This window comes from Haliotis asinina, chromosome 8 (assembly GCF_037392515.1).
Source record: "Haliotis asinina isolate JCU_RB_2024 chromosome 8, JCU_Hal_asi_v2, whole genome shotgun sequence".
NCBI classification, from domain to species: Eukaryota; Metazoa; Mollusca; class Gastropoda; order Lepetellida; family Haliotidae; genus Haliotis; species Haliotis asinina.
In genome coordinates this window covers 42,022,344-42,042,231 of record NC_090287.1, presented here as the reverse complement: position 1 = coordinate 42,042,231, position 19,888 = coordinate 42,022,344, and the positions used below count along the sequence as shown (strand labels likewise).

The window sequence follows — 19,888 nt, the reverse complement described above, 5'->3', positions numbered from 1 at the left end:
TCATTAATACTACATACAAAAAGAAACATTATTATCAAAAAATATCCAGATAATTTCAAACATACAGATATTAATTACAAGACAAACATAAATATAGTAAATTTTCCTGAATTTAACTGAATTACTCGATTGGTAGACGGATGCGTTTTATACTAGGAACCGTATAAATTGTCCAATTATCGCAAACCGATTTCAGTATTCTTACTACTGATATTTCATAAGTATCTGACTTTAATTTCGTATATTTGTATCGGCAAATATCCGTGCGACGACAAATTAAAAAATAATTCTGAAAAAAAAATAATCGAAAACGTTCGTCGTAAACAAATAACATTTGCGATGTCATGACAGGTCTTACTGAAATGGCACTATTACGTTTATTTAAACGTGTCATGTAATGAAGTTTTATGGTTCATTAACTTTTGCACAAACCCACAAAAAGACGGTGTTAAATCGTGTTACGCATACTAAAAAACAAATATGGCGCGCTTCGTCGAACTCCTACATAAAATATAGCTTTTTTGGTCAGAAGAAAGATTACAGAACTCTTCTGTGTAAGACCTGGTGAAAGAGGGATAATTTCTCATTCTACAAGTGTTCCATGTATCATTTTCCGTTTAGTATGACGAAAGACGGACGAAAATTAAAATCGTGAAATCGAACTTGTTTTCTAGTAAGTGCTCCTAGATTTTATTCAATGTGTTTAGGAAAGACAATGCTAAGAGTCTAAGCAAACACAACCAGACAGATATGGTACTGATGAAATTCATTCGCTATTGAATATGAACAGAAAAGTTGTAGATATTTCGTCTGAATTTAGCACAAATAACTGTTTAAAGTGATTAATCAGAGCTCATAGAATTTTCTTGGTGTATTTTTGACTATATAATTTGCACATAGCCGAACCAGTTTGACCTTGTATGCTCCTGTGACCCGGAAACAGTAGTCGATCAACACTGCAGATGCAAGTTTTTCAGTATCTTTTATTTGAATTTTTGTTCATATTAGGCACATTACTTTATTGTCCACTGAATATAAAGATAGCAAAGATAAAATTGTGATGCATGTTGATCCCAGCTTATTCCTTTTTTCACATGGTCCAACACAGAAACGTGTACAAACATCATTCTCAACAACAGGTGCGCGGATATGGGCGTGGCATTTGTGTTTCAAAATAACATTCATGCTTTTCTTTTTATGACGATGTAGTGTAGTAAGAACTGCAGTATACATGCTTTATAAACAAAAATATATTTTCAGTTATAGTTTCACATGAAATCGGAGATGATTTGATAAAAATTGCGTTCATATTACGTGATTGGGAAAATTATATGTCTCACTTTAGAACAAGTTGAATTGCATTCATAATTTTATGCAATGAATTAACGTTCTTGATGAATAATTACGATAGATTTGTCAATGCTTTATGTTTCATAACTGGTTACAACTTTAAATCTTTTCATATACTTTAATATGTTAAATGACATTAATAATATGACAATTATTTTTCTCTCTCAAATAGACAAGGGCAAAGACACTTAAAATCTGTCAATGCATTAGCAACGTGTAAATAACCAAATTTTAATTAATGTCTTTCAGTAATGTGGAAAGCTGACAGTTTTGCACAATTTTTTATTACAACTACATGTATGCCATAAAATATATGGATAGATGTTACAAATTATTTTGTGTATTTTATTTCTTCATAATATCGTGCCAAAATGTACATCAAATACAAATGAGTGATGAGTTATTTTTGTTTTCAACAGTACCACTTTGTTTGCTGAATTATTTTGAATCGCATGTGACAAATAATGTCAATTATGTTGTTGAAGTAACAGTACATGTAAATTTATCAGAAAATGTTATCATTTGATAAAAATGAAACCATATACATATAAGAAGTTATATTGTCTCTGGTGAAAGTAAACAGGTTTCATATTCTGTAAATATATATTATTCTACCTTATTGTCTTTTCCTTGGTTTAAGAACAATGTCACAATATGAAATGGGTCTAATGAACTTTCAAGGATTGTTTCTGTTTGCTGAAGTGTCTGATGGTGATATACTCCAATTATTTAGTGTTCAATAGCCTAAACCATCATGAAACAAGAAACATGAAGAACAGTCTTCCTTGAATAACAAAATGCCAAGGACTGAGCAGTCTTCCGTTAAAGATCTGGAAGCATTTGATATATGTTGCTTGTGTTGTAGTATTTCTCCTGAAGTATATGTCTTTGCCATATACACATGGCAATGAAAAAAATCCAAATTGAAATCTTAAAGAATAGCTCCAAATTGGACAACAAAAACCACTCACTGCAGAGCTCAGTATTAGGAAAAAGGAAATTTACTTGCCACCACATGATTACCTTGATGCCAAAAACTAACATAGGTTGCACCTCCTACTCAACACTTAATTATCTGTCACTTGTAGTTTTGATATTCCATATTCAAAACATCACTACAACAAAATTATTCTAGATCTGGTATGATAATTTCATATTACTTCATGAAATTTCATCACAAGAAAAAAATGAGTCTGTCTTTCGATCACTGTCAGTGTAATCACTGCTCCAAGAGTTTGGATCATCAGTCTGTTTTCCAGATGAAGTCTGTTTTAACAGTAAAATATGAACATAGACAGTGTGCAAGTAGGTAAAAAGTATGGCCATAAACATGAGGTACATTTTGCAGTTCAGATTGCACTAGTGCAATATCTAAAAGCTGTATGGAACCACGGACTGAGCCACATGACATGATTTTTTTATACAAATATGCACACACATCAAACAATTTGATCTGAAACATTACCTGCATTATACTAGGTAGAATTAACTCCGAAAGCTCTGCTGTTTGGAGTAACAAAATAATTTCAATTTTGCTCCAAATTCGTGAACAAAAGATGTGATGTTTAGCTGTTTTAATGTCTAAAATAAATACTGATTCACAAAGACGATGACAGTTGTTTTCTAAGCAGTAATTAATTTTTATGAAATACATTTACTGTACATTACATTCTCACACTAGCTCTGGTTTCGTTCGTTTCTGCAAAAGGAAAAATGATTATTTTTCATGACATCTTCAATCATCAAAATTGTACTTCTTTTAAAGATATACACAGAAGAATATTCTGTTATTGTTACGACACACTGACAATTTATATGTCTCCCCGTGTCAGAACATTCTTTGAAAAAAATAGACCGCAAAAATCATCGACTTCGGATTTGCTAAACTAAAGATCAAAACATCGACGGCTAACTTCAGGAGAAATACTACAACACAAGCAACAAATGACAACTGCTATTGAACACAACTAACAGTAAATGACTGAGGATGACTGAAAGGTAATTCTGGTGTATAGTATGGATCTTACGGGAATTTGAATCAGTTTAGAAAATGTATCAATGGTCGTTTTCAAACTCGTTCACATTTTACTTCCACGAGTGCCATGCAGTGTATGTGCTTCCGGTTTCATCAAGGGTGGGTACAATTACAAATATTGTGATACTGTTTCATGATCTGCATTATATAGGTATTGAGTCGTTTTCTTTCAATGTATATGTGTTCAGGTTCTGCTTATGAACACATATTTTCAAACATCCTTCGTATCTTGTCACTTAGAAAGACAGCGAGTTTGGCCACGCTCTTTCGGATCACCAACGGCTGTCAACTTTGTGAATGTTGGAAGGTTTATCAAACCAAATCAAAATAAAATCGCTAAATCTGGTAATTTCTGTGCAGAGGCAATAACATTTACCTATTCACACCGTGTAATTAATTCCAGATAAAATAATTGGATATGTCAAAAGGATGGCACATTTTCTTCGGCATCACGATACATGTGGAGTTGTTTGTTTACCGCCATGATCGTTTCTATTCGTCCAATCGATGATATAACATTGAGATTGGTTTTGTTTATATTTATTTGAGCCGAAAGTTACTCATTTTTAGAAAATGGGAAACTTATGAGCTTTCTCTTCGTCAAGGAACAAAAAATATCGACTAAACTATCAAAAAATATTTCATTATGAAGAAAATATTAGACTGGGTACCACACGGCGTGGTGCGCTGGAAGTCAACAATGGCCGTTATTTTCGACTGCGTGCCGAGAAATTCGGCGATCTCATTTTTAATTCGCGGGCGTTTTGTTTTAAGGTATATAAACGTATTGAACATTACATATTTAAAAAGGTGAGAATTAGCACATTCCATACATAATTCATATGACACGTAAATCCGACTCGTTGAATAATTATTGCAAGTTTTATTTGGAGATGTCATTATCCTGCACTCCTGTCGAATGGGTTCGACGGTAGCATTGAGAGGATTAAAAAGAACTATAACTGGCAGAGAATAGATACATTTATCTTAATGCCATACCAAGACATCTTAATCAGTGACAAGTCATATTTATAGCAGATTGAATATGATATGTCAACACTGAACATAATGCTTTCGCTCTCGCAATCTTGAGCATCGATGATGACACAATAAATAGTTCAATATATGGAAAATATATTTGACCATTAGTTTGTAACATATATCAGTATCAAATCTAAGACTGATTTATCTGCAATATGGGAAATTTCATTGCCTTTAGTGAGAGAGTTGTGTATCGCTCACCCTAAGAAATCCAGAAAACAAGTAGGTCAAGAGGCGATCTGTAGAGTATGTATTTGAACCTACAGCCATTCAGTATACCTTTTCATGTCCTTTATAAAAGGTTGAACCAGCAGTGAAAGATTGTATAAAATCATCATGCATTCCAAGGCTGTTAACTGACCTGACATACCTTAGTGTCAGTAGCAGCCCCAGAGTCTTTATATCTCACCATTATCAATATATAACATTTGTTATATGACATTGCCATATTAACCCTTCTCATTCTCATGGATTTAACCACATACAGCTACATAGACCCACGTTATATTAACCCTTGTCCTCTCTTGTGTGCTTATCTACATACAGCTACATAGACCCAAGTTATATTAACCATTCTCCGTCTCTTGTGTGCTTATCTAACCTCAGAAAAACAAAAACCTGACACTCATTATTTTTCAAATACTGTTTTGAATTTTTTTTGAAAGAGTTCTTGTTGTGATAATGGTTAAATGCATTGTCAAGGGCATTACGTCACGCTTTCATTCTACTGGTTGGGCCTACGTAGCAAGGGGGAGAGCACTCCATGCTAAAATCGCGTTTCCACTTGCCACAAGTCACGTGACCTATTGATAAATGTGCAATTGATCTCATGGTAGCAGAGTAGAGTGTCATCTCAGAAAAACACGGTTTTATGGTGAATAATTCGTTAATTTGCAATGCCACGACTGTCAACATTCAGAGTGAACATGCCATTGGCATGTTGTATACGGGAACGTCTGTAACAGATGTTGGGAGGGTTATGGGATGCAGTCGACAGACCATCCATAATCTCGACACGTGTTCATCAAACTGGCACCACAGCTGACTGCCCCTGTCCTGGTCGACCACGTGTGCGTCACCCACATTGTAGTCATATTTCAGGTGCAACGGATTCCATGACAAACAGGATCTGTATGCTATAGCATCTTTAATGACAAGAGAATTGAATACAATCATTATTTCAAGCCCATTTTCCAAAATGTTCAAATTTCTGACTTTGAAATGAGTGTAAAGTTTGTATTTTTGTTGAGTTTACATACAGCTACGTAGACCCAAGTTACGTTAACCCTTGTCCTCTCTTGTGTGCTTATCTACATACACAACTCATCTCATTAGTTAGCTGCATACAGCAATAGACCGATTTTGACAATATTAACTCTTCTCCGTCTTGTGAGTTTATCCACTTTCACAACCCATTAGGAAGATATTTGCCTGTCTCAGTAACTTGCTTCAAAAACCTACTATGATAGTGCTGCTCAACCTACTCTCATGGGGTTTTTAAGTACTGGATGCATGCTCAATATTTGATCCTTTCACTTCCATCACAGTGAATATCCACATGTTTATGCATGTTAGTTCTCTTTCCAGTGTGCATGTTTCTCATTATCTGTGAAAATTCATGAGGACACAGCTTGTCCCATCCTCGATATCTTCAGGTTATATGTTCCGATAAATCCCCACTATACCCTGGTGCATCTACAATGACTATATTACCTCTTTTTGCTGGTTCCACATTCTCACAGTAGCCAATCAGCTAAGTCACCCTTACGACCAAGCTTGCTGTTGTCAAGAAAGGTAGCGGTCGCAGCTGTGATGTTTTGTTCAGATTTGGGCAAAACCATACAGACAAATTGTCACATCTGAAACACTTCATAAAAATATATGCAAGAACTTCTTTCAGTGTTCGTCTGCATGATTTGTGTTACCAAGTTTAATCTTTTAGATAACTTAGAAGTGAGAGTGAGTTGTGATTGATACTCATCTTCCAAGTGTAGACATCAAACTGGATAAAAAGCCATCCAAGTGAGGCCGTACATACATCCAGGGTATAGTAGAGATTATCAGAACGTACACCCAGGAGATATCAAGGATGAAATTGTCCTTGATCTGAATCATCTCCGATCGGGGGTGCAGGTACTTCACGAACCTACTGGTCTGAGTAACTTCTATCTAATATGAATAAGTTTTACATACATTTCTGTAAACACATTTAGGCTTACCAAATGTGTGACAGTTTCAACATTTCTGTTTTCAGTCAGAATTAACAGATGCCAAAAAGCCAGAAGCTGATGTTTTTGTGAGTATTTTGACCACGTGAACACATTCATCCATAAAATGTAAATCTTGATGAAATCAGACACGTGTCACAGTGAGACGTACTGTCAGTTGAAGAAGGAAGAGTACAAGTTATAGATGTATTTAAGCCATGATAAAAGGAGTCAATACCAGCTTCTTCAGTCTTCTTGTTCTGCCCTATAATTTATGTACATTTGTTTTATTTCAGAAATTCGTAAATGAATTATTGCAGAAGGCACGGACATTATAACATGGTGATCTGTCTTTTCACATCGTGAATGAATGAACTGTGCGTGTTTGTGCTACAGTCATGTGACCTAGTCACATGACAGCTGAAGATACAGAGCACACAGTGAGGCGGCCAGTGCCCCACACTATGGATATTATCATTGTACATACATCAGCACAGTCTCATCCCTTGACTCCCCTCCTTCCATGGACACCCGGACTACTCGCATATATGGCTGGGCATGCGGGGGCCATCTTGTGTAGAGCAGTATTACCTTATAGAACCCTGGTTCCTGTATCTCTGATGTAAATACAGGATGTACCTCAGATAGCTGGTCCACACCAGCCAACATACCGGGCTGAAGCTAATATATGGAATCAAATGGGACTTTATTCAGTGGGCAGGTTTGCATGACATTAGGGCAGCCTGCCACGTCTGATGGGATCTACAGGTGATTCACAGATCTCTGAAGCCAGGCATCCACAAAGCATTTATACCATACACCCTGCTGAAAGGCAAATGTACAGTCTGTTGCTGCTGCCACTGCCATGTCCTATGATTCTATCACTGTGAGGAACAAATCCATACACAAGATGGACTTCCTAGTTCATGACGTGGTGGGGAATGGTGGCAGTGGCGCCAACCCCCTCCTCCTTCTCCTACTGCTGCTGCTACTACTGTGTCCTATTCTCTTGCTGTTCAGCCTTCACTGCCTCCTGGGAAGAGTGTGGCATTATGAGATAATTTGAACTAAGGGCTGTTGACCCGTTTGACTAGAATAGTTTTGTTTAGCATTGGCCTTGACTTCAGTTTGTTGTTATTTTAGTACCAATTTTACACATTTTTTATTAGTATTGTTAGGGAAACTGATGATGATGTCTGTCTGTACACACATTTCCAAAATTGTTGTCAAATGGTATTTTACATGCGAAATGATGATAATTATAAATTAAAATGAAACATATCAACTGTATCTTTGATGACAATTACAGAAGAGCATTAGTTATTTATAAACTGGGGGACTGACTCCCCTTTCTACTTGGCAGCATGGAGGGGAATGACAACATGTGCCAGTTTCCATCATGGCTTCATACACCTGAGGCATTAACTGGCTGACTGGCTGGCTGTTCAGTGATGGAAAGTAAATCAGAGAGAAATGTGCGCTATGATATTTTAACAAATGGCAGCAACATTTCAGCTGACGTGATGAATTAGTTCTGTGAACTATATGATTGATAAAAGCAGCTTTGGCTCATCTGTGTGAAGGATTTCTCCAAGGCATAATGAATTTCTAGATATGTGCTTGCCTGTAGTATTGCTTCTAGCAATGAACACCAGCATGTTTCCCAATTGAATCAGTAGATGAGGATCAAACGAATGGCTGTCAGTTTACTAGTTTTCAATTTTCTCTCTGCTATAAAGCTGCTGCTGGTCTTACACTGCTGAAGCCTGGTGTCATGGAAACAAAACAGTTTGTTGTACATCTGCATCGTGATCTCAATGTGTTGCTTATGTAGCATTCTATTAAGCATTGGACGCAGACATAGAACAATACCTCATGTCAAAGGTGCAGCATTCTGTTAAGCATGAGTCGCAAACATTGTACAATTTATTACATTACACTGTCCTGCTGCTGATGGGGGAAACTCCAGCTACTTCTATAGGTAGAAAATAGTTATCTGTACACATGGTTAGTCTTTTCATGTTAAGTGTATTGGTGACACAACAGTAGTATTTTACTGTTATTTTTTCTGTAATCAGATTGTCTCTTAGGTATTTGTGAAATATGTACCTGTTGGTTTGTAGCTTAACTTACTGTAGAGGGATTAGGACTGGTTGCCTGTGTTACTGATAATCATGTCACTTGGTGGTTGGCAAAGTGTTCAGTCCAAAAAAGTAATGCTCTGTTGTCAATGTTCAACAGTTTTCCTTTCAAAATGTGCAGATTTCATTTCCATATGATATGTATATTATATATACAAACAAAGTACCAAAGTACTATGACAGCCTAGTACTTCAGTTCTACTTTGGCAGAACACTGCACTTCCATGCCCTGAGAGCTCCGGCAACCAGTCCTATGTATCACATGAGGTGCGACCTTGGGAAACAGATGAGGAACTTTAGGCTCACTGTGATCAGTGTTCTGGGAATATTTGTTAGAATGCATTTGTTGTATGGATCAACAATACAGCAATATAAATATGTTGGTTACTTCAGTATAATATATGAATATTTGTGCCATTCAGAAAATAGCAATAATTGAATAAATAAACATCATGGAGCAAACATGAATAATTAAATTGTACTGTGTTTACTGTGTTTACTGTTCCCATTCATTAGAATCCATCCCATGTACTTTGTAGTAGCATAAATAAGCAATATCGGTACCCTGCAGTGTCCAGTCCCTCTTCCTTGTTACTGATGCATATCTTCATATCCTTGGCCTGAAATCCAGTTACACAGTGTGTGGTATTACTCATCAATATTGCCTTGCGGAATGGTATTGGAGAAATAATAAGCAAAAAATGATATATTTTGAATGTTACATCAAGGTTAGTAGTTACAGTAATGTAAAATACCAAGTATAATAATGAGGATAGTGATACATGCAATTTACACTATATTTGACAAATATGTTTGTGTGTTAGTTGGAATTTTCACTTCATTGTGATGCAGTTCACGTCATTCATTGTCATAGTGATGATGCACATTTCCCATTGAATCTGTCCATATTGTTTCATTTTGAATTACATGCTAAACGTGCCAAGATAGATGTTATGACGCAAGCACAACTCTGTTCCCCAACTTGCCATAAGTCATCAGCAACACCTTTGAAGGAAGAGTGCATGATGGGAGAAATGTGCTGATCACACCTCTTTCTCTACTCATTGAGACCTCCCTTGCAAGAAAAGTGCATGGTGGGAGAAATACATCCGATCAAACGTCTCTTCCCTGTTCAGTGAGACCTTCCTTGAAGGAACACTGCATGATGGGAAAAATGCACCCGATCAAACCTCTCTCCCTGTTCAATGAGACCTCCCTAGAAGGAAGACTACATGATGGGAGTTATGACTTGATCAAACCTCTCACTCTGCTCACTGAGACCTCCCTTGGTTGAACATTAATTGCAACAAAGGATGGTTCTGATGATTTATAGCAATATGGAGTGGAGCTGTGGATGATGGTTGTAAAAATGTAATTATGCTGCATGTTGTGTTGATTTGGTTAGATACTGTAGTGGGTTATATTTTAGTTGATATCTTATGTTGATATCTTATGTTGATGCTACGGGTTCTCTTGTTCATGTTGAAAGAAGGGCCACTCCAACCCATGTTTCACATGGCTTTTAGTGTGATTTGTGTTCTAGACTAGATAGACCACTAATAATTTTTTTTTCACTATACCATCTGGGTGTGGGCACAAGGCAGATGCCTCCAGTGTAAACATCTGTTACCAGTTACTACCACATCCTCTTCACCAGTTTGAATTACCCTTTTGATCCCTGGCTGGTACTGTAACACTACTACCTTAGACACCTCTTCTCTTAACACCCACCTGCATCCACCAACCATCCTTTGTAGCTCCAACCCCCAGCCCTTCCCTCTTCACTGTCCAAATGTGTCCACCACACAGCCTTCTCACTGGCAACAACATCGAGCCGTCCATCCCACTTGCAACAGCACCTGTCAGTCACACCCCTTCCTTCTTCACTTTCCAGATGTATCAAACACCTGTCCTGAGTCCCAGCCCTTTTCCACTCTTCAGTTGCATCATCCACCCAGCCTACTCACTGGAAACAACCTCTCCCCCTTCTCTCCACTTTACACTTATCACTGGCAACAATACCTTCCATGAGTCCCAGCCCTTCCCCTCCACTCTTCAGATGTATCCACCACCTGCTTTGAGTATCATGGGTTGCAGAGTTTGTGGTGGCTCATCTGGATGTGGAGTTCAATGGTGAAACATGTTTCACCATCAACACATCCCAATTCCCTACTCACACTTAACCCTACCAAGGCCCTCACAATTGAGTGACTACAAATCTAAACTATCCATATACATATGCATGTACAACATGTATGTGTCATTGTTTCACTGCTGAGTATCCATGCATGTAGTGTAAGTTGTCTTCCTCATTAGTTCCCACCACCACAGACTACCGTAGGTCAGTGAGTTGGTCCGCTAACTGCTGCAGTTTCTGAGTGGACTATGTTGCATGTAAACACTAACTTATATTGTCATCTTTGCAGAAAGTCTTATCTACTGTACAAACTTGAATAAAAAATTGAAACTGCTGTACTGGTGTTGCTAGTGATTGATCCAGAAATCAGAGAAATGTGATAATTTCATTGAGTTGGTGTTTGGAAGTAAATGATAGCAGTGTACTATAGTGGGCTAAGTTTCAGTGTAGGAAGTGTTTGTTGGCAATATAGCATAGTAGGCCAGAGGATACTTTACCAGCGTGAAGGTCTATTACAAATATGGTACCTGTCATGCTAGTGAATGCATGTTGGCAATATACCACAGTCACTCATGCAATTTCAGATGTTGCTACTGTGGAAATCGGTCAGTGATGTGCTGACACTGGCTGGAGTCGGAGCGTCTACATGAGGCTAATTGTTGATTCAGTCTGTGTAGAGAACTCTAGCCAAATACCAACTACTGGACTCTTTAAACACAAGTATTGAACGCACTAAACAGATCCATTGTTGTCTCATCAGTGGACAAAATAGTTGTAAAGTGCATATCTGTTGAGCAGATTCACGTCTTTGTCTATGGTTAGTTGACATCCTGCTGTCAAGGAGCACACATTTCCATGCATCAGCAGCATGTTTTAACCACATAATCCGCCAGCCTAAACTACTTCAAGTCATTGATATAGTAATTTGTCAATCTGTACTTCAGTGAGAAGAAACTTATGAGTTGCATTGTTAACACCAAAAGGTTAAGTTCTATCATGACCTAGTTTGTTGTTCTCCAGTGGAGGCTTTAGCTCCCTTGGTCACCTGCACACCAGCCACTCATGTTTTGTGCAGCTCAACAAAGAGTAACTAATTGAGTCGTTCCAGACCACTTATTGTCAGTGGAGCCACATTTTGTGTGGTACCAGACCATTAATATTCAGTGGGGCCACTATGTGTGTGATTCCAGACCACTGATTGTCTTCAGTAGAGACCACCAGGTGTTTGTAGTTGTCTAACTAACTGTCGGAACTCCAGCAAACACGGGTTCATTGCACATACCGACGCATCACATAGGTGCAAGAAACTACATCAAAACGATGTCCAGTGTTCACGATGGTGTTTCAAAGTAACAGACATTGGGTCCTGTAAGTTTCAGATGTATGTTTCACCCACTGAAAATTCACAGGACCCACAGAATAAAGTTAAACAAACATTTCAGATTGAACATTTCTTATAATTGGCATTGAAATTGTTAACGTTATATGATGACAAACATAAGATTTCTAAACAGCAAACAAGTGTGACATGCCGCAAATAACAACTTCACACAAAGACATTGTGAAATGTTCAGTCAGAAACTGGGGCTGGCGGGTTGGTGATTTCTATCTGACCACTGGCAAATCTGCCAGATTTGTCAGAGGGTCAGACGCTATTCGTGAACACTGGATGTCTATCACATACATGTGGTCTGAACTCTTGTCTTCATTAAATAATGGGTAATCTGAAGATTGGTCAAACAGTCGTTTACACGGCGTAGAATGCTCTTAATCACGTGTTTGTTGTTGAACGCTGCAGCCAGCAATATATACTACGGCGGTCGGATGTAATCGACCCTGTGCCAGACAATCCCGTAACTACTACGCATTTGGAACATGATGACATCCAGTCGAATCCGTTAGTTGTCTCTGGCCACAAGCGTATGATTCCGAAGGCTAATCTCTGCATGACAATTTGAAGAAGTCCTGTCTTATCCCGTACTACTCACTCGCACAAACACACACAAACACAAGATGTCGTGTTGCAGCACTGGTGCTTATGACATAGCTTTGGTTTGAGACCGTGTTGGTTCTGTTGGGACTGGTCCCATTCACTGCGCTACCCTGACTAAGATAGTGAGGGGAATTATCTACTTGAGCTGATTAACCGCTGTCACCGAATAACACAGAGAATTAAGGCTTCCGACTCCTCTAGGGCCGCATATAGCTGGAATATCGAGTGCGGCGTTATACAACCAACCTGTAGAGTCGTTTTTCGTGACAGTGTGAGACTATACATCATACGCCCGAAGAGTTTAAGGAAAATAAGATAAGGAAAATGAATAGTAATAATGACTCATCGATTTCACGATCTTTCATTGCAAGAGACAGGTAGTGTGCGTGCGTGTGTGTGTGTAAGAGAGAGAGAGAGGGAGAGAGAGAGAGAGATGGGTTACCCCGTGAAAGGCTACATGGACGAATGTCAGTGTTTGCTGCCTCTGGTGCACATGTATTCCCACTGTATCCTTCATACAATCATTAGTGACATGCATAACGCATATAAATAAACTACATACAGTCGAATCTTGTTTTCTGTGTGTAATTCTCGGTAACGTGATTAGAGTGCTAGACACGGGCACCGACGTGACGTATCCACAACCACGCTTCGTGAATCAGGTCACACGACGTGACAAACATAACCGTACGTCAGTGGAAATTAGAGGATGTGAGATGGATAACGCCGTGAGTGAAAATGTGAACAATGGTTTCGTTTTTGTTCTCAAATTTGAAACTGCATTTCAAGCAACACCCGACACAGCGTCTGAAGCCACCACAACTATTTAGTTACCTTATAACAGATACATCATTGTGTACAGTCTTCTAACACCACTTTTACTCCCAGATGCACCCAACCAGAGCCCCGAGCTACGTCGTGCTTTTAAGGACATCCTCGTTTCTTGACGTCACACGTCTATTTATATCTCAAAGCATTAAACGTGCAATTCTTTGTACATTGTGCGCCACTTGAACATATTTCACTTAATAACATACAAGGGAATGTTGGAATGTAGACCATCACGCTTCATGGAACTGCGCATGTCGAGTCAAGCAGGTGGTTCGTGCAGGGTTCGTGGCATGGACTCATTGAACAGGGAGACGAACGTGACTTGGCAACGTCCAATTGTGTGTATGTGACAGTCATATATTATTTAAATTGTTTGCTGATCGTATTATCATTGTCGAGTAAAGAGAGGACATCCTGGTCTCAAGGCGACGTTGAGATGAGTGCTTCAGTGTGAGTGACTGGTCTGTACATCGGCGGCGTATGAGACATTCATAACGAGTTCCAACCAACTCGTGAGTGGTCCCGTACCCACACATGTAAAGATAAGATAAGATGAGATATTTATCATTTCGCCAAGAAACAGTAGCAATATTCTTTAAATTACAAATATGAACGTTACAGTAGTCACAGACATATAGAAATACAGATACATGAATGATATACATTAATACAGTTTATCATATGCAGTATAGTCAAATGTAAGCAATATAAGGCAATACACAGGATTCATTTGAAATTGTAAATATCATGACATATTTTAGAATTAGTTTTAGGATTTCTGTTTGAAAAAATTGTTAAAAATTGTTCTTTTCAAGACAGTGTAGCAAAGTTTTGATTATGAAAAAGCAATGTTAGCTGAAGAGTCCCTTTCTTTCCTACACTTAGAACAAGCTATTATGTAGAGTTGTTCATCTTCTAAGACACTGCATGGTTCCCATAGACGATGTTCTAGTGGGATTCCACGTTTTGTATATCTTCCAGTTTCAATTTTCAGTTTATGATTAATCAAACGTAAGTTTGAAAAATGTGACTTATGAGCTTTGCTTTTATAATGAGATAGATAGTTGTCAAGATTTATGGATGACTTGACCAATCTGTGGGTTCTTAATTTGTTGTTTGATGTGGGAGAATCACTTAATGACAGCTTGAACATGTCTTCACATTTGGACTGGAGTTTATTCATTGTAAATTTATTGAATATAGTTGTGTTAATTATTTCAAAACTTTGCTTTATTTTATCAGAGACCATATAATAGATTATTATATGGTCTCTGATTTTATTTAATTTATGAGCCCAACCTATATTGTGGTTACAGAGATTGATATTTGTTTCTAAGACATCCTTAAGTATTATATTTGTTGTGCTATCTATATAGATCTTATAGTTAATTATCTTTTTGATGCTAGCTACTAATAATGGGTATATACCTAGTTCTCCAAGACAGACCCAGTTATGTGTTTTCTTGCCTACTCCTAACAATGATTTACAAAAATGGAACTGTAATTTTTCTGGGAGCAGAGTGTCAATATTTTTTAACATGGTAAAGTCTACACCCCAAACTTCACACTTATATAACATCTTTGGTTCTATGAGGGTTTCAAAGTTTTATTGCTAATTGTACTGGAATATCACGATTTAAGCACTTGTAGCTGTTCTAGAGAGTGCTTGAATACAACTTTTGAACTTTCCATTTTGATGGAGTTATATACCAAGATATATGTACCTGTCAGCTGTAGCTATTGTTTTGTCCTTGTGCTGACCATTTATGGTTTTTGTTGTCTTTATTGATTTTTCCGAAGATAACTACTTTAGATTTATGATGGTTAATTTGTATGTTATTTACGTTACAATATCGTGATGCATTGTCCAGAAGCGTTTGTAATTAACAGGTGAATCTGATAATAGCTCGCCATTCCCTAAAACATCTGACGTAACAAAACATGAGACCTCCCACTGAATAGTCGTCCTGTATTTTAATAAAACTTCACCTGCTTTAATCTGAACAGCAAACCCCTTCTCTGGTCGACACCGTAGATTGATCCAACAGTTCAACAAAGCAAGCAACGAGACTTGACCGTAGACATATTATAAGCCTCACGCCAACATCGCTTTGTTGGACTACCTTGGAACGTCGATCTACACATTTTACAGAATAGGCATTTCTTAAATATCTTAATAAAGTGTAATGGCAAGAGGTTCAGAATTACTCCTGGCGCAAAATATTGTAGACTTGAATGGGCTTTCTTGGATATGTATGTATTTGTTTCAGGGTCTGTATGGCAGACGGATCCCCGTGGCGATATAAGCCTGATTTACTGACACCCTTGACTAATGGAGGGGACATTTCTGGATATGGGAACGACATGTCCTCTCACACGTCTTGTTGTGGCACAATTATCGAACTTGAGGCCATGGCTGACTTTATCTTGGCTATTGCCAAACTGAGACGTGTTTGATCCGACAAAACTATTTTGAAACCACAACAAAATGACTTTATTAGGTATCAACTCCTCATCATGGTGTATGACACGATTGTTTGTAGACTATGTGCTAGCCTGGATATGCATAGTTAATCTGATCCATTATTGATTCTTGTTTTTCTCCCCGGACAGGATGTACATTCATTTACAGAGGGCGAGGCCAGCGAGACAGATTTAGACTTCCAATGTCACGCGGAATTGATTGATTGATTGACACCGAGAACTCCTTGATTGGGTCACGTGACACGTATTAGGAACAAGTCGCTCAGGAAGTTTCTGTTGAAGTCGAACGGTAGATTATGTCCACATGTCAAAGTATTAGCTTCCTTTTCCAGCACACAGCGAGATAAGGTGGCCGAGTTGCAGGCACTTGCCATTAATCAAGGAATAGTGTCAGGTGCTACTGGCTATGGGAAACTGCCGGTGGATAAAAGGTTCGCTATCGTTAGTATATTCGCTCGTGGAAAATCCCAGACTATTACCTGCATGTCGCCCAGAGTCATCCCCAGCACGCAGTCCCCATTTTGCCTGTCTTGTCCACCTAGCTTCTCGGACCGTATCGTTATTCAGATGTTCATGACCTCACTAGCGTCAGGTCATTTGAGATCGAAGTGCTGAAATCGTGTTTTACGCCATATATGTCTATTCTTTTTACCTACAGTTCCAGGTGTATGGCTTGATGGTTCTTGACCTTACACTTGATCTTTGAGATCCTACTATCCCAACACTGAGCGGGGACAGGGCCGACATCTCTCACGTCTGCTCGGCTATAAGGGTTGCTGTTGTCTGCAGGATCTTCAAATACATGTCACAATACAAGGCGGGGCACTTGTGCAGTAGGTGGAGCCCATGTCAGACCCTGAATTTAGACAGGATTTTAAACTCTGATTGAAGACGCGTGCTGATCTGACGACAGCTGAAACAACTGATGCTCCGTCAGGCTCTGGGATTAAACATATCAGCTCTTCTATTTGAATTAAATGTCTAAGGCCCCTTTTCCATGTCTTCCAGTCTGCACTGTAAATGATCTAAATACAAACTGCTCTGTGAGATCCCGAACAAACGATTCTATTGACTACCGTAAAACTGACATGCTCGTGAGGCATTCAGACGGAGGCTGTGAAACGTAGCAAATCACAGTTGTATTTCACATTTTGTTATTTTCCTCTGTCCAATTAAACCTTTGTTGTCGAGCTAGTTCATGGCAAACTTTTCACGGGGCTATTGGTCAGACTGGAATGTTTTAACCACGAACATAGACGGAACTTGTGAACGGTCACTTAACACCGTCCGCACTGTGGCCGTACACGGACAGGAAACGTCACCAAACTGCTGGACGTGTTGGGCCGATATAGAGTCGAACCCGAACTATGAGTGGAGGCTCAGGCAACAGTTTCAGTATATCATTATCCTCACCACTAGATGTTAATTGTAATGTTGTAGAATGGGTACCTGGGGCACTGACTTTAAAGATGATTCTACTCAAATGAAAGTGTTTGTTAAAACTAAGGGATATTACAAGCGTGTCTGTATCGACCATCGTTTCTGAGTGTAGCTGGAGTGTGCATGTATCTCTTTGACCTAAAATCGTTCCATCTGACAGGCAACACTATGAATCTATTTTTTCATCAGACATTCTCGTTTCAGGAAGTTATATCTTGCGGATGGTACATCACTGCTTTAGCTTTTAAATGATATCGTTTTCACCAACTCCGGTCGCCGTGGGGAACAGTTGGTGAGTCAGTTGTGCTGTCAGGGACGGCGTGCACGGCCTCTACAACACCATCCCTAGTAGGCGAGTCACGACGCCGGCTTGTCGACAATGTCCTCATATTAACGAATGACTTTTACTTCCCGTGACCCTTAGTGTCAAAGACGGTGAAACCTGCAATGCACTTGCCACGTGCATGAGTGGTTGACGTCGTTTGGTCCTGTGTCTGCGGTGTGGCGGGGAGCGGACGTCTCTGCACTACAGCCAAACCTGTCCTGGACCTAGACACACAGATGAATGAGATGCCTTCCACAGACAAACATATCGATTCCTATCCTGTGTCCAAAAACATGCTTTAGACAGAATGGAGAACCACATATGTATGTAATCGTTGAGGTACATCTTTTCTCTATAATTGTTTGGTAAATTGTTCTCATAAAGTCCCCCAACAATATGTACCGAGGGTATATATCTGCTTCATCTCGTATGTCGTCCCTTGGGCTGTATCTTGCCTCGTTGAACCAAGTTTGTTCCGCATGTCTGCTGATCTACAGACGAATATTTATGAAGTACAATCCTAACAATGACGATTCCATGGCCGAACGTCAGGATACTAGTCTATCGTGTCGTATTACACAAATGTGTGCAATTTGAACAATGTTTTTAAATAGTTTAAAACCATATGTAACTATACTTTCAGCCTTCAACAAAGCAAGCAACAAGACTTGACCGTAGACCTAATACAAACCTCACGGCAACATCGCTTTGTTGGACTACCTTGGAACGACTATCTACACATTTTACAGAATAGGCATTTCTTAAATATCTTAATAAAGTATAATGGCAAGAGGTTCAGAATTACTCCTAGAGCAAAATATTGTAGACTTGAATGGGCTTTCTTGGATATGTATGTATTTGTTTCAGGGTTTGTATGGCAAACGGATCCCCGTGGCAATATAAACCTGATTCACTGACACCCCTGACTAATGGTGGTAAACGTGTTAGGCCCTAAATGTAGAATCCTTTTTACGAATGTATTCTTAGGAAGCTTTAGATGTGTTGGGTTGTTTCAGCGATCAGTGGGGTTGGAAAGAACAGAGCGAGAGGTGCGGAAGTCATAGAAGTGTGTCGGGGCTATCCCCGTGACCACACTTTCACGTTTGTTTATGGTTCCTGTATCGTATATTACTACTGGTTCTACAGCACAGTTTCACAAGGCCAGAGCACGTCTGGCCATATCAACCTGTAACCTGTGTTGTCCTTTACGATACCTACTGTGCTAAGGGACTGTTTTCAGGAATGTCAGCTTTCACCACGCTGCCTTGGTGTGTGTGAACATTTATATGCCAGTAATGTACCTCAGTTGTCACTCCCGGTGTTATATGCGTGAACACGTGCCTATGATCCTGATTTGCATACCTAATTTAGATATATGACATTTATCTCCTCCATATTTTACTTCATTGTTTTTGATATGAGCCATATTCAAACCTGTTTCAACAATAAAGCTTTTCTCAAACATGTTAAAAACTTATCATCATGCGTTTGTCTATAAATTCAAAACACATTTTTCAAACTGACAATATTGGTTTATCAAGACACGGGACTTCTGGATACGGGCCCATTTTAACCCCCCTGAATGTACTGAAAGGAAGGTGAGAGGTCACGGCGTCGCTCGGCAAACGGCACTCCTGTACAAATCGCCTATGTCAGGGAGACCGGATGTGACTATAATTAATGAGCGTCGATCACACGTCACAGCTATGCCCGGGAGATGTCTCAGGCGTACATATGGCATCAATCACATGTATGTTCAATAAACAAATACAGCTGGGTTTATCGACACTATATCAAATCGATACATTAACTACCATTCCAGATAGCATTCATAGTTGGCCCAACATTGGCCCAACGTTTGGATATGTTGGGCCAACGTCTGCCAACGTTGAGTCAACTCTGAA

The 19,888-nt window shown here is 38.9% G+C and overlaps 1 long non-coding RNA gene and 1 pseudogene across 1 annotated transcript; both read left to right on the top strand.

Moving 5' to 3' along the window:
• The window catches only part of LOC137294688 (uncharacterized), a 42,940-nt pseudogene extending 31,695 nt beyond the window's left edge, over positions 1–11,245 (top strand).
• Positions 11,246–13,912: 2,667 nt separating this feature from the next.
• Positions 13,913–19,457, top strand: LOC137294273 (uncharacterized). Its single transcript, XR_010957513.1, has 3 exons — positions 13,913–14,077; positions 17,864–18,307; positions 18,628–19,457. It is a non-coding gene; the product is annotated as an uncharacterized lncRNA (long non-coding RNA).
• Positions 19,458–19,888: the final 431 nt, after the last annotated feature.